Consider the following 9,884-nt stretch of genomic DNA (forward strand, 5'->3'; position numbering starts at 1 on the left):
ACATCCGCTTCCAACAATGGGGGGGGGGGGGGGGGGTGTACATTAGTTAATCCACTGTACATCCGCTTCCAACAATGAGGGGGGGGGGTGTACATTAGTTAATCCACTGTACATCCGCTTCCAACAATGAGGGGGGTGTACATTAGTTAATCCACTGGACACCCGCTTCCAACAATGAGTGGAAGGACATTATTTAATCCACTGCCTCCCCACTTCCCCAACAAAGAGAGCAAAGGGGCAATACTAACACATTTTACCTCCACTTTCCCAACCAAAAGAGGAGGAAGGTGATGAGTGAACTCTCTGTATCTCCACCTCCAACAGGGAGAACCCAAAGGGAATTTGCTGAGCTGACCAGAGAGAGGGAGATTATTAACTCAATATCTTCCCAGTCCCCAAGCAGGGAGTTTGGAAGTAAACGGTTGTCTGGACTAAGAACTCAGTTACTGACATTACAAGACGCCATGTAGTTTACAGGCTGAAACATTATAAAGATGTTCTTAAAATATCTATTTATGCAACATAATTTTTTTAGCACCCTTGTTCCTCTTATCCGTATGCTAAGACCGATTCCCCATAATCCAAATCCAGACTGGTGATTGAATTCTCTCTGGGTTTTCACTGTTCTCTCCTGAGGAGCCTCCTTGTTTTTTTGCATTAGGTCACCTGATGTCAGCTTGCAACTCACGGAAAACACATTTATAAGCAGAAAGTTCAACATATTCTACATCGGTATCAATAATACCCACAACTGGCAAAGCTACAGGCAGCTGATACAAATACACAGACAGATAAACAGACACAGACACTACACACACATGCACACAGACCCACAAACACACACACGCTCACAAGTAGACACAAACACACACATGGACACACACATAGAAACACATGCACAAACATACACCCAGGCACAACGGACCACACATATTTTGACACAAAAACACATGCAAATGTGCACAAAAATTCACAAGCATGCACATAAACACAAAAAGCACATGTTTAGAAACACACAGACTCACGTGCACATCCACACATACAAACACAATTCCACACACACAAGTGGGTACACGCATGTACACAGACATATACAACCACATGTCCACACAGATACACAGACATATACAACCAGACAAGCAGGCTGACAGAAGAATATGAAACAGAAATGTAACCAATAACATGTAAATTAGCAGAATTTCACGATGACAGAAATATTTCCATTCAAACAGAGACAATAATCCACACTAACGGACACACGTAGATACATATTAGCTGACTCGTGCACACGCTAACACGAACACATATGAATACACATAGAATCATCAATACACATCAATAGATAGTTATAATCAAACATCAACGCATAAATAGCACCTCTGCCTCACAGCGCCATAATCCCGGGTTCAATTCCAGCCTTGGGTGATTGTCTGTGTGGAGTTCCCACGTTCTGCCGGGTCTGTTCCTGTTTCCTCCGCGTGCTCTAGTTTCCTCCCACAGTCCAAAGATGTGCAGGTTCGGTGGATTGGCCAGGCTATATTACCGCTTAATGCCCACAACGTTAGATGGGGTTACGAGGTTCTGGGGACAGGGCAGGGGCATGCGTCCAGGTAGGGTGCTCTTTCGGAGGGTCGGTGCAGACACAATGGGCCGAATGGCCTCGTTCGGCACAGTAGGGATTATATTTAATGATGATTCTATGAAGAAATACACGCATCAACAAACACACACACACACAAACGCACTTATACAGACACAAACATTAAGACACTGACATGCATGTTGAACGTACAAAGACACATTAACACTTTCATTCCTGGACAGGGAAGTATAAACTTATATTGACATAGGCATTAATATATAAACATAGACTTCAACACACAAACACAGACAATAAAACACTCATATGTACACATTAACAGAAGATAAACAAAGTTCACACAGGCTCTGACACACAGATACACAGATCAATACTCCTTGACACATGAACACACACAATGACACTTATAAAGACATCGGGACACACAAAAGAAGAGTAAAGAAATACGAATTTCGCATCCACACAGACACAAAAGCTAAAGAACAAACACAAACGTCAGGCAAGGGCAGCACGGTGGCATAGTGGTTAGCACTGCTGCCTCACGCCACCATGGACCTGGGGTTGATCCCGCTCCTGGGTCCCTGTCCCAGTGGACTTTCCCAGTGACCCGTGGGTCTCACGCCGACAACCCAAAGATGTGCAGGGTCGGTGGATTGCCCGTGTTAAATTGCCCCTTAATTGGAAGAAAAAAGTTACAGCGATCGATTTCCGAGTGTCATGAACTCAACAGTAGATATGCAATGACAAATATGTTAAATTAGCAGCGGGAGAAAATGAAACGAGAATATTAAAAAACATATCCTGGATTAATAAACAAACTAATTATATTTGGCTCGATCCTCGTAGATACCACAGACCACACCTGGACTGAAGAAAATGAGGATGATAACGGGAACATCTGGACAACCGCTTCCACATTCATCACCCTGTTCTTCCTGAGCATTTCCTACAGCGCTGCAGTCACTCTGGTGAAGGTGAGAAGATTCAATCCACTCACACTTCAAACTGACAGAAGCCGTTTAAAACATCTCTAAATGTTTGATTGATTAAAAACTCTAACATCAATGTCCCAGATCATAAACATCTGCTTCATCAGTTTCTCTCTCTTTTACAGATCAAGTGATCGGTTGACGTTCGGACGCTGTAGGTTTCCCTCAGCTGTTTATTATGATCTATGTGTGACACAAATACAATATCTCCTCTTGGTGACTCTCACAGTAAAATTATCTCAGTTTATTATTCTGCATCTGTAACTGAGACAATCATGGACAGTATTTCTGCTTTTCAGTTTAAAATGTACGAGATAATTTTGGCTGTATTGTAATTGTAGTTAATAATTTCTCTCAATGTCATGTCGAAATAAGTAACTTATCTCGTGCCTTATTTACAACAGTTGCCTTCTCTTTATGTTGAGCTCCTGTTCTCTCTTGAGTCTGTTACAGTTGTACATACATTTGGCAGCTCAGAGGGCATGTGTTCTGTTATCAGTGTCACCCTCAATCGCTATGTTCCCTTTTGTAAACATCAAAATAAGCTTTTGTGTAATATTTTCTCTGAAATTTTAATAAATATTGAATGAAAAAAGAAGAAAACAAGTCTAATCTGAACTCCTTTCTCTAAGGTCCATCGGCACTGATCCTTTTCCCCGATTATACAGTTTTCTCCCCTTTCCCAGACAGATATTTCTCACCAGTCCTGTCTGGGATGTGTCTGAACTCAAGGCCCCTCAGTTAAAGAGCCGCTGCGCCACCATCCGGGTTAAGTCATCTTCACCTTTGCCTTTTTATGGTAAACTCCAGAGACCGAATGATCGCACAGCTGAAGAATTCCACAGATTCACTCCCCTCTGATGGAAGAAATGTCTCCTCACCTCTGTCATAAATTTGAGACCCGTTCCTCAAAGTTATGCCCTCTGGTCCCAGACTGTCCCACAAGAGGAAACAAGATGATTTTTCATGCTGTGTAACTGGTTAAAGCTCTTTCCACAGTCAGTTCACTGGAACTCTCTCCCTCAGGTGTGTGTGTGTCTCGGGGCTTTTCCAGTCACACTGATGTTTGAAATCTCTTCCCACAGTCAGAACAGACAAACACATTGACAGTTTGTGATATGTAGGTCCTAATGAATTGAGTCAGATCTTGATGTTATATTTGGTTTGAGTTGCCCAGCTGCCAAACCTCCCGTTCTAATGCCTGAAAAAGAAGTTTTGAACCAGAATATTGTCCCCAGTGTCTCTGAAACACTCTGTCCGCTGAGGAATCCACTGGTTGTAGAAGGTGTCACGCATTCCGGTGGATACCACATGCTCCCTCTGCAAGACCACTGGGAATAGACAAGACCACAGAACAGAAGTCGGCAGCCAGAGTAACCGCCCACCCCCTCCATAATAATAATAATAATAATCTTTATTGTCACAAGGAGGCTTACATTAACACTGCAATGAAGTTACTGTGAAAAGCCCCTCGTCACCACACTCCGGCGCATGGTTGGGTCACAGAGGGAGCATTCAGAATGTTCAATTCACAGCACATCTTTCGGGACTTGTGGGAGCAAACCGGAGCACCCGGAGGAAACCCACGGGGAGAACGTGCAGACTCCACACAGACAGTGACCCAAGCTGGGCATCGAATCTGGGACCCTGAAACTGTGAAGCAACAGTGCTATCCTACCCCACCCAGCTACAATGCACTGTTTTTTTTAATAAATGTTTTTTATTCAGTTTTCATGTTTTATATTGAACAAATTACAAATTGTTAGAGAGAGAAAAAAAAACACGCAAAAATTAACATATATATTTACAGGTGAGCATCTTCGTAGTAATAACTGTGACCTCCCCCTCTTTGCCGGCATACATATTTTACATTCCCCAACATGTTTATTGGCATTTATTTAGTTTGGTTTTGGGCCTTAGCTAGCCATCAAACCCCCGTAATGAGCCCGTAGCCCCCCCCCCCCCCTCCCCGCCGGCTGCCTTCCCCCGACTATTCTTCCTCTTGTACGTTGGCCACAAACAGGTCCCAGAACAATTGCATGAATGGCTCCCACGTTCTGTGGAAGCCGTCGTCCGACCCTCGGATGGCGAATTTGATTTTCTCCATTTGGAGAGAGTCCGAGAGGTCGGACAGCCAGTCTGCAGCTCTGGGCGGTGCTGTTGACCGCCAGTCAAACAGGATTCTACGGTGGGGTATCAGGGAGGCAAAGGCAAGGGCGTCCGCCCTCCTCCCCAGGAATAGATCTGGCTGGTCTGAAACCCCGAAGACCGCCACTATCGGGCATGGCTCCACCCTCACCCCCACCACTTTGGACATAGCCTCGAAGAAGGCTGTCCAGTATTCCACAAGTCTGGGGCAAGACCAGAACATGTGGGCGTGGTTGGCCGGGCCTCTTTGGCACCGCTCACATCTGTCCTCCACCTCCGGGAAGAACCTACTCATACGGTTTCTCGTTAAGTGGGCTCTATGTACCACTTTTAGTTGCGTCAGGCTGAGCCTTGCGCACGTGGAGGTGGAGTTGACCCTATGCAGTGCTTCGCTCCAGAGTCCCCACCCTATCTCCATCCCCAGGTCGTCCTCCCATTTCCTTCTTGTTGCGTCCAGTACGGTGTCGTCCCTATCTACCAGTCGGCCATACATGTCACTACAGTTCCCTTTCTCTAGGATACTTGCGTCCAGTAGGTCTTCCAGTAGTGTCTGTCGTGGCGGTTGTGGGTACGTCCTTGTCTCCTTTCGTAGGAAGTTTTTGAGCTGCAGGTACCGTAGCTCGTTCCCCCCAGCTAGCTGAAATTTCTCTGTCAGTTCGTCCAGTGTTGCGATCCTGTCGTCCGTGTATAGGTCCCTGACTGTCAGTGTCCCCCCGTCCTGTCTCCACCTTTTGAAGGTGGCGTCAGTCAGTGCTGGTTTGAACCTATGGTTGTTGCAGATGGGAGCCTTGTCCGACATTTTGTTCAGGCCAAATTGCTGCCGCAGTTGGTTCCAGGATTGGAGGGTGGCTGTCACCACTGGGCTGCTGGAGTGTTTTTTGGGTGGGGATGGGAGTGCTGCCGTGGCGAGGGCCCGGAGGGAGGTCCCCATGCAGGAGGCCTCCTCCGCACGCACCCACTCGGCTTCTGGCTCCTGGATCCATCCCCTTACTCGCTCGGCTGTTGCCGCCCAGTGGTAGAATTGTAGATTCGGGAGGGCTAGCCCCCCCCCCTGGATTTTGTTTTCTGTAGGACCTTCTTTGGGATCCTAGCATTTTTACCCCCCCCCCCCCCCCCCCCCCCCCCCCCATACGAACGCCATGATAAGTTTGTCCAGCGCTATGAAGAAGGCCTTGGGGATGTAGATCGGAATGGATCTAAACAGGAAGAGGAACCTGGGCAATACGTTCATTTTGATCGTCTGGACTCTTCCTGCGAGGGAGAGGGGGAGTGTGTTCCATCTTTGCAGGTCCTTTTTTACTTCCTCCGCCAGGCTGGTGAGGTTCCATTTGTGGATCCCTTTCCAGTCATGGGCTATTTGGATCCCCAGGTAGCGGAATTTATGTCGGGCTTGTTTGAACGGCAGCCCCTTTAGTGCTGCCCCCCCCCCCCCCCCCCTTGCTGGTGTACTGGGAAGATCTCGCTTTTGCTCATGTTGAGTTTGTAGCCCGAGAAGGCTCCAAACTCTTTCAGGAGCGCGATGATTCCATCCATGCTGCTTTGTGGGTCCGAGATGTAGAGGAGCAGATCATCTGCATAGAGTGAGACTCTGTGCTCTCTGCCTCCCCTTCGGATCCCCCTCCAATTTTTTGCTGCCCTGAGCGCAATTGCTAGCGGTTCGATTGCTAGTGCGAACAGCAGTGGGGACAGTGGGCATCCTTGTCTGGTGCCCCTGTGCAGCTGGAAGTATTGGGAGTTGGTATTGTTGGTCCGTACACTCGCCATGGGGGCGTTGTATAGGAGTTTTACCCACGCGGTGAACCCTGTTCCAAGCCCGAACCGCTCCAGTACCTCTATGAGGTATTTCCATTTGACTCTGTCGAAGGCCTTTTCTGCGTCCAGGGAGACAATCACCTCTTGTGTTCTCTCCCCGGAGGGAGTCATTATCACGTTAAGCAGGCGCCTGATGTTCTAGGTGAGCTGTCTACCTTTGACGAAGCCCGTCTGGTCCTCTGTGACCACCTCAGGTACACAGTCTTCTAGCCTTTTGGCTAGGATTTTGGCCAGTATTTTGGCGTCTGCGTTCAGCAGAGATATGGGTCTGTATGACCCACATTCCGTTGGGTCTTTGTCTTTCTTAGGTATCAGCGAGATTGAGGCCTGTGCTAACGTGGGTGGCAGTGTGCCCCTAGCTAGCGAGTCTGTGAACATCTCCCGCAGGTGCGGGGCCAGCGCTGTCGCAAATCCTTTGTAGAAGTCTGCCGGGAATCCGTCCGGTCCCGGCGCCTTCCCCGTCTGCATGGAGCTGATACTGTCCATGATCTCTCCCAGTGCTAGTGGTGCTTCCAGGTCCCGTTTCCTTCCCTCTCCCACGACTGGTATGACCAGTCCATCAAGGAACCGGTTCATCCCAGCCTTCCCCGTTGGGGGCTCTGAGGTGTACAGCTCTTGGTAGAAGGCCTTGAAGGTTTTGTTAATCCTCTCTGGTTCTGTTTCCAACATGCCTCTGGTACCCCTGATTTGCCCAATTTCTCTGGTGGCTGCCTGCTTTCTCAGCTGGTGTGCCAACAGGCGGCTGGCTTTGTCTCCGTGTTCGTAGAGGGTCCCGCGCGCCTGGCGGAGTTGGTGCACTGCTTTCCTGGTGGAGAGCAGGTCAAAGTTCCTTTGTAGTTCTTTTCTCTCCGCCAGGAGCCCTACGGTCGGGGCCTCGGAGTATTTATGGTCTACCTCCAGTATGGAGTCGACCAGCTTCTGCCCAGCCACCCTTTCCTCCCTATCTCTTTGCGCTTTGAAGGCAATGATTTCCCCTCTTATTACGGCCTTAAGCGCTTCCCAGAACGTGGAGGGTGAGACCTCCCCGTTTTGGTTGTTCTCCGTGTATTCCGCTATGGCCTGCGCTATCCTTTCGCTGAAGGCCTTGTCAGCTAGTAAGGCACCGTCCAACCTCCATGTGGGGCGCTGGGCCCTTCCCGTCTCCAGCCGCACGTCCATGTAGTGTGGGGCGTGGTCTGATATCACAATTGCGGAGTATTCCACCTTGTCTATCCCTGGAAGCACCGTTTTCCCCACCACAAAGAAGTCAATTCTGGAGAACACGTTGTGTACTGGGGAGAAGAAGGAGAATTCTTTCTCCCCCGGGTGGGCGAACCTCCAGGGGTCCACAGCTCCCATCTGCTCCATAAAGTGACCGAGTTCCCTTGCCATGTTTGAGGTTTTCCCCGTTTTGGGGTTTGATCTGTCCGTCTTTGGGTCCTGTACACAGTTGAAGTCCCCCCCCATGATTAGTCGATGCGTCGCTATGTCCGGGATTTCTGCCATGGTCTTTTGGATGAAGCTCGTGTCGTCCCAGTTGGGCGCGTACACGTTGACTAGGACTACCGGCGCCCCATCCAGGGCCCCGCTGACCATGACATATCGCCCCCCTGGGTCTGTAACCGTCTTTGTCGCCCTAAACATTGTCCTCTTGCCGATCAGTATCGCCACCCCCCTGGCCCTTGTCCCATATCAATGCACTGTTTTAATCAGACTCAAAGTAGATTCACGCTCAGCACAAGAATATTAGATATTATAGCCTGTCAGATCCACAAACTCTGCCAAAGTGGCTGCAACTTAACAGGTTACTGTGGACATTAAACTGTGGGCAATATTCGATGCTGTGACCAATATTTAGTTAAACACGGACCTGAATAAGGAAACTTTGCAGCCACCTGTGAAGTTTAAATGTGTCGTTGTGTCAGGATGAACCAGCATTTGAGGAATATGAAATCTCAGGACTGTTGGTCTCCAAGTGCCGTATTGAACACAGGAGAATGACCTTGAATTGGGACAGAGATAAGCGTGAGTGAGCATCGTAAACTGCTATTGTATCGGGGTGTTCTGGGCCCCAGAGTTTTAACCCTGCAGTTAATTGTCAGGGACGCAGTATAATAAGCTCTGAACAAAGCAAATGTGTGTGTGAGAAGCATCTGAAGCACCAGGAACCAGCTGAACCAGCAGAGCTGAAAGTCTCCCAATGCAGCCAAAGGACTGACCTTATTCCAGCTTCCAAGCCTACCTCAGACCCAACCTCCTGGCTCTTCATCTACAAGAACGTTTGAGGACTTTGGGTCTGTACTCGTTGGGGTTTAGAAGAATGATAGGGGATCTTATTGAAACTTACAAGATACTACGAGGCCTGGATAGAGTGGACACGAAGAGGATGTTTCCACTTGCAGCAAAAACTAGAACTAGAGGACACCATCTCAGACTAAAGGGACGATCCTTTGAAACAGAGATGAGGAGGAATTTCTTCAGCCACAGGGTGGTGAATCTGTGGAACACTTTGCCGCAGAAGGCTGTGGAAGCCAATTCACTGAGTGTCTTTAAGACAGAGATAGGTGGGTTCTTTATTAATAAGGGGATCACGGGTTATGGGGAGAAGGCAGTGGAATGGGGATGAAACAATATAAACCATGATTGAATGGCGGAGCAGACTCGATGGGCCAAATGGCCTCATTCTGCTCCTATGTCTTATGGTCTTATAAGAAGCTTCAGAGACTCATGATCATTATTTGTTTTTAAAAACGCTTCACTCCAACTAAAGGATCAGCTCAATAAGAAGACATCAGACCTGCAGCGATATAAAGATTGCAGTCTACATTCCATTTTCATCATCATAGCTTCAACTTGATCTGTATCTAATTTCTGTCCATGTCAGTGAGTGAAAGAGCTGAGAGACTTAGATGCTCAAACATCCAGGGGAAGATTGTAAAAAATAAATAACCTTTATTCCTTTAAAAATGACCAGTAAGCCTGCTGCTGAACTGTATTTTAAATAAAGAAATATCACGCTGAGGGTCAGGAAATATCACACAAACATCCTGATAATGGACGGGAAAGGTCCACGAAATGTAATCAACCGTTGTATAACCCCCTTCAGGTAGCTATATAGAGGCTGCAGCCTCTCACACTAAATGTATACGTGATCCACAGACACCTCCAGGCTACAAACAGCAGCTTCAGCCTGGGAGTGGGTGAAACATTTAAAAAACCTGTTACAATATAAGCGATCTTGGGGCGCTAGGACCCGGCTGGGAACAGAAACCTTCAGGTTCCGCCCACCAGTTGTTGCATCCCAAGACGCCAGCGCATGCGCTCTGCTTCCCCAAGATGGCGGCTGTGACCAGGGC

This window comes from Scyliorhinus canicula, unplaced genomic scaffold (assembly GCF_902713615.1).
Source record: "Scyliorhinus canicula unplaced genomic scaffold, sScyCan1.1, whole genome shotgun sequence".
NCBI classification, from domain to species: domain Eukaryota; kingdom Metazoa; phylum Chordata; class Chondrichthyes; order Carcharhiniformes; family Scyliorhinidae; genus Scyliorhinus; species Scyliorhinus canicula.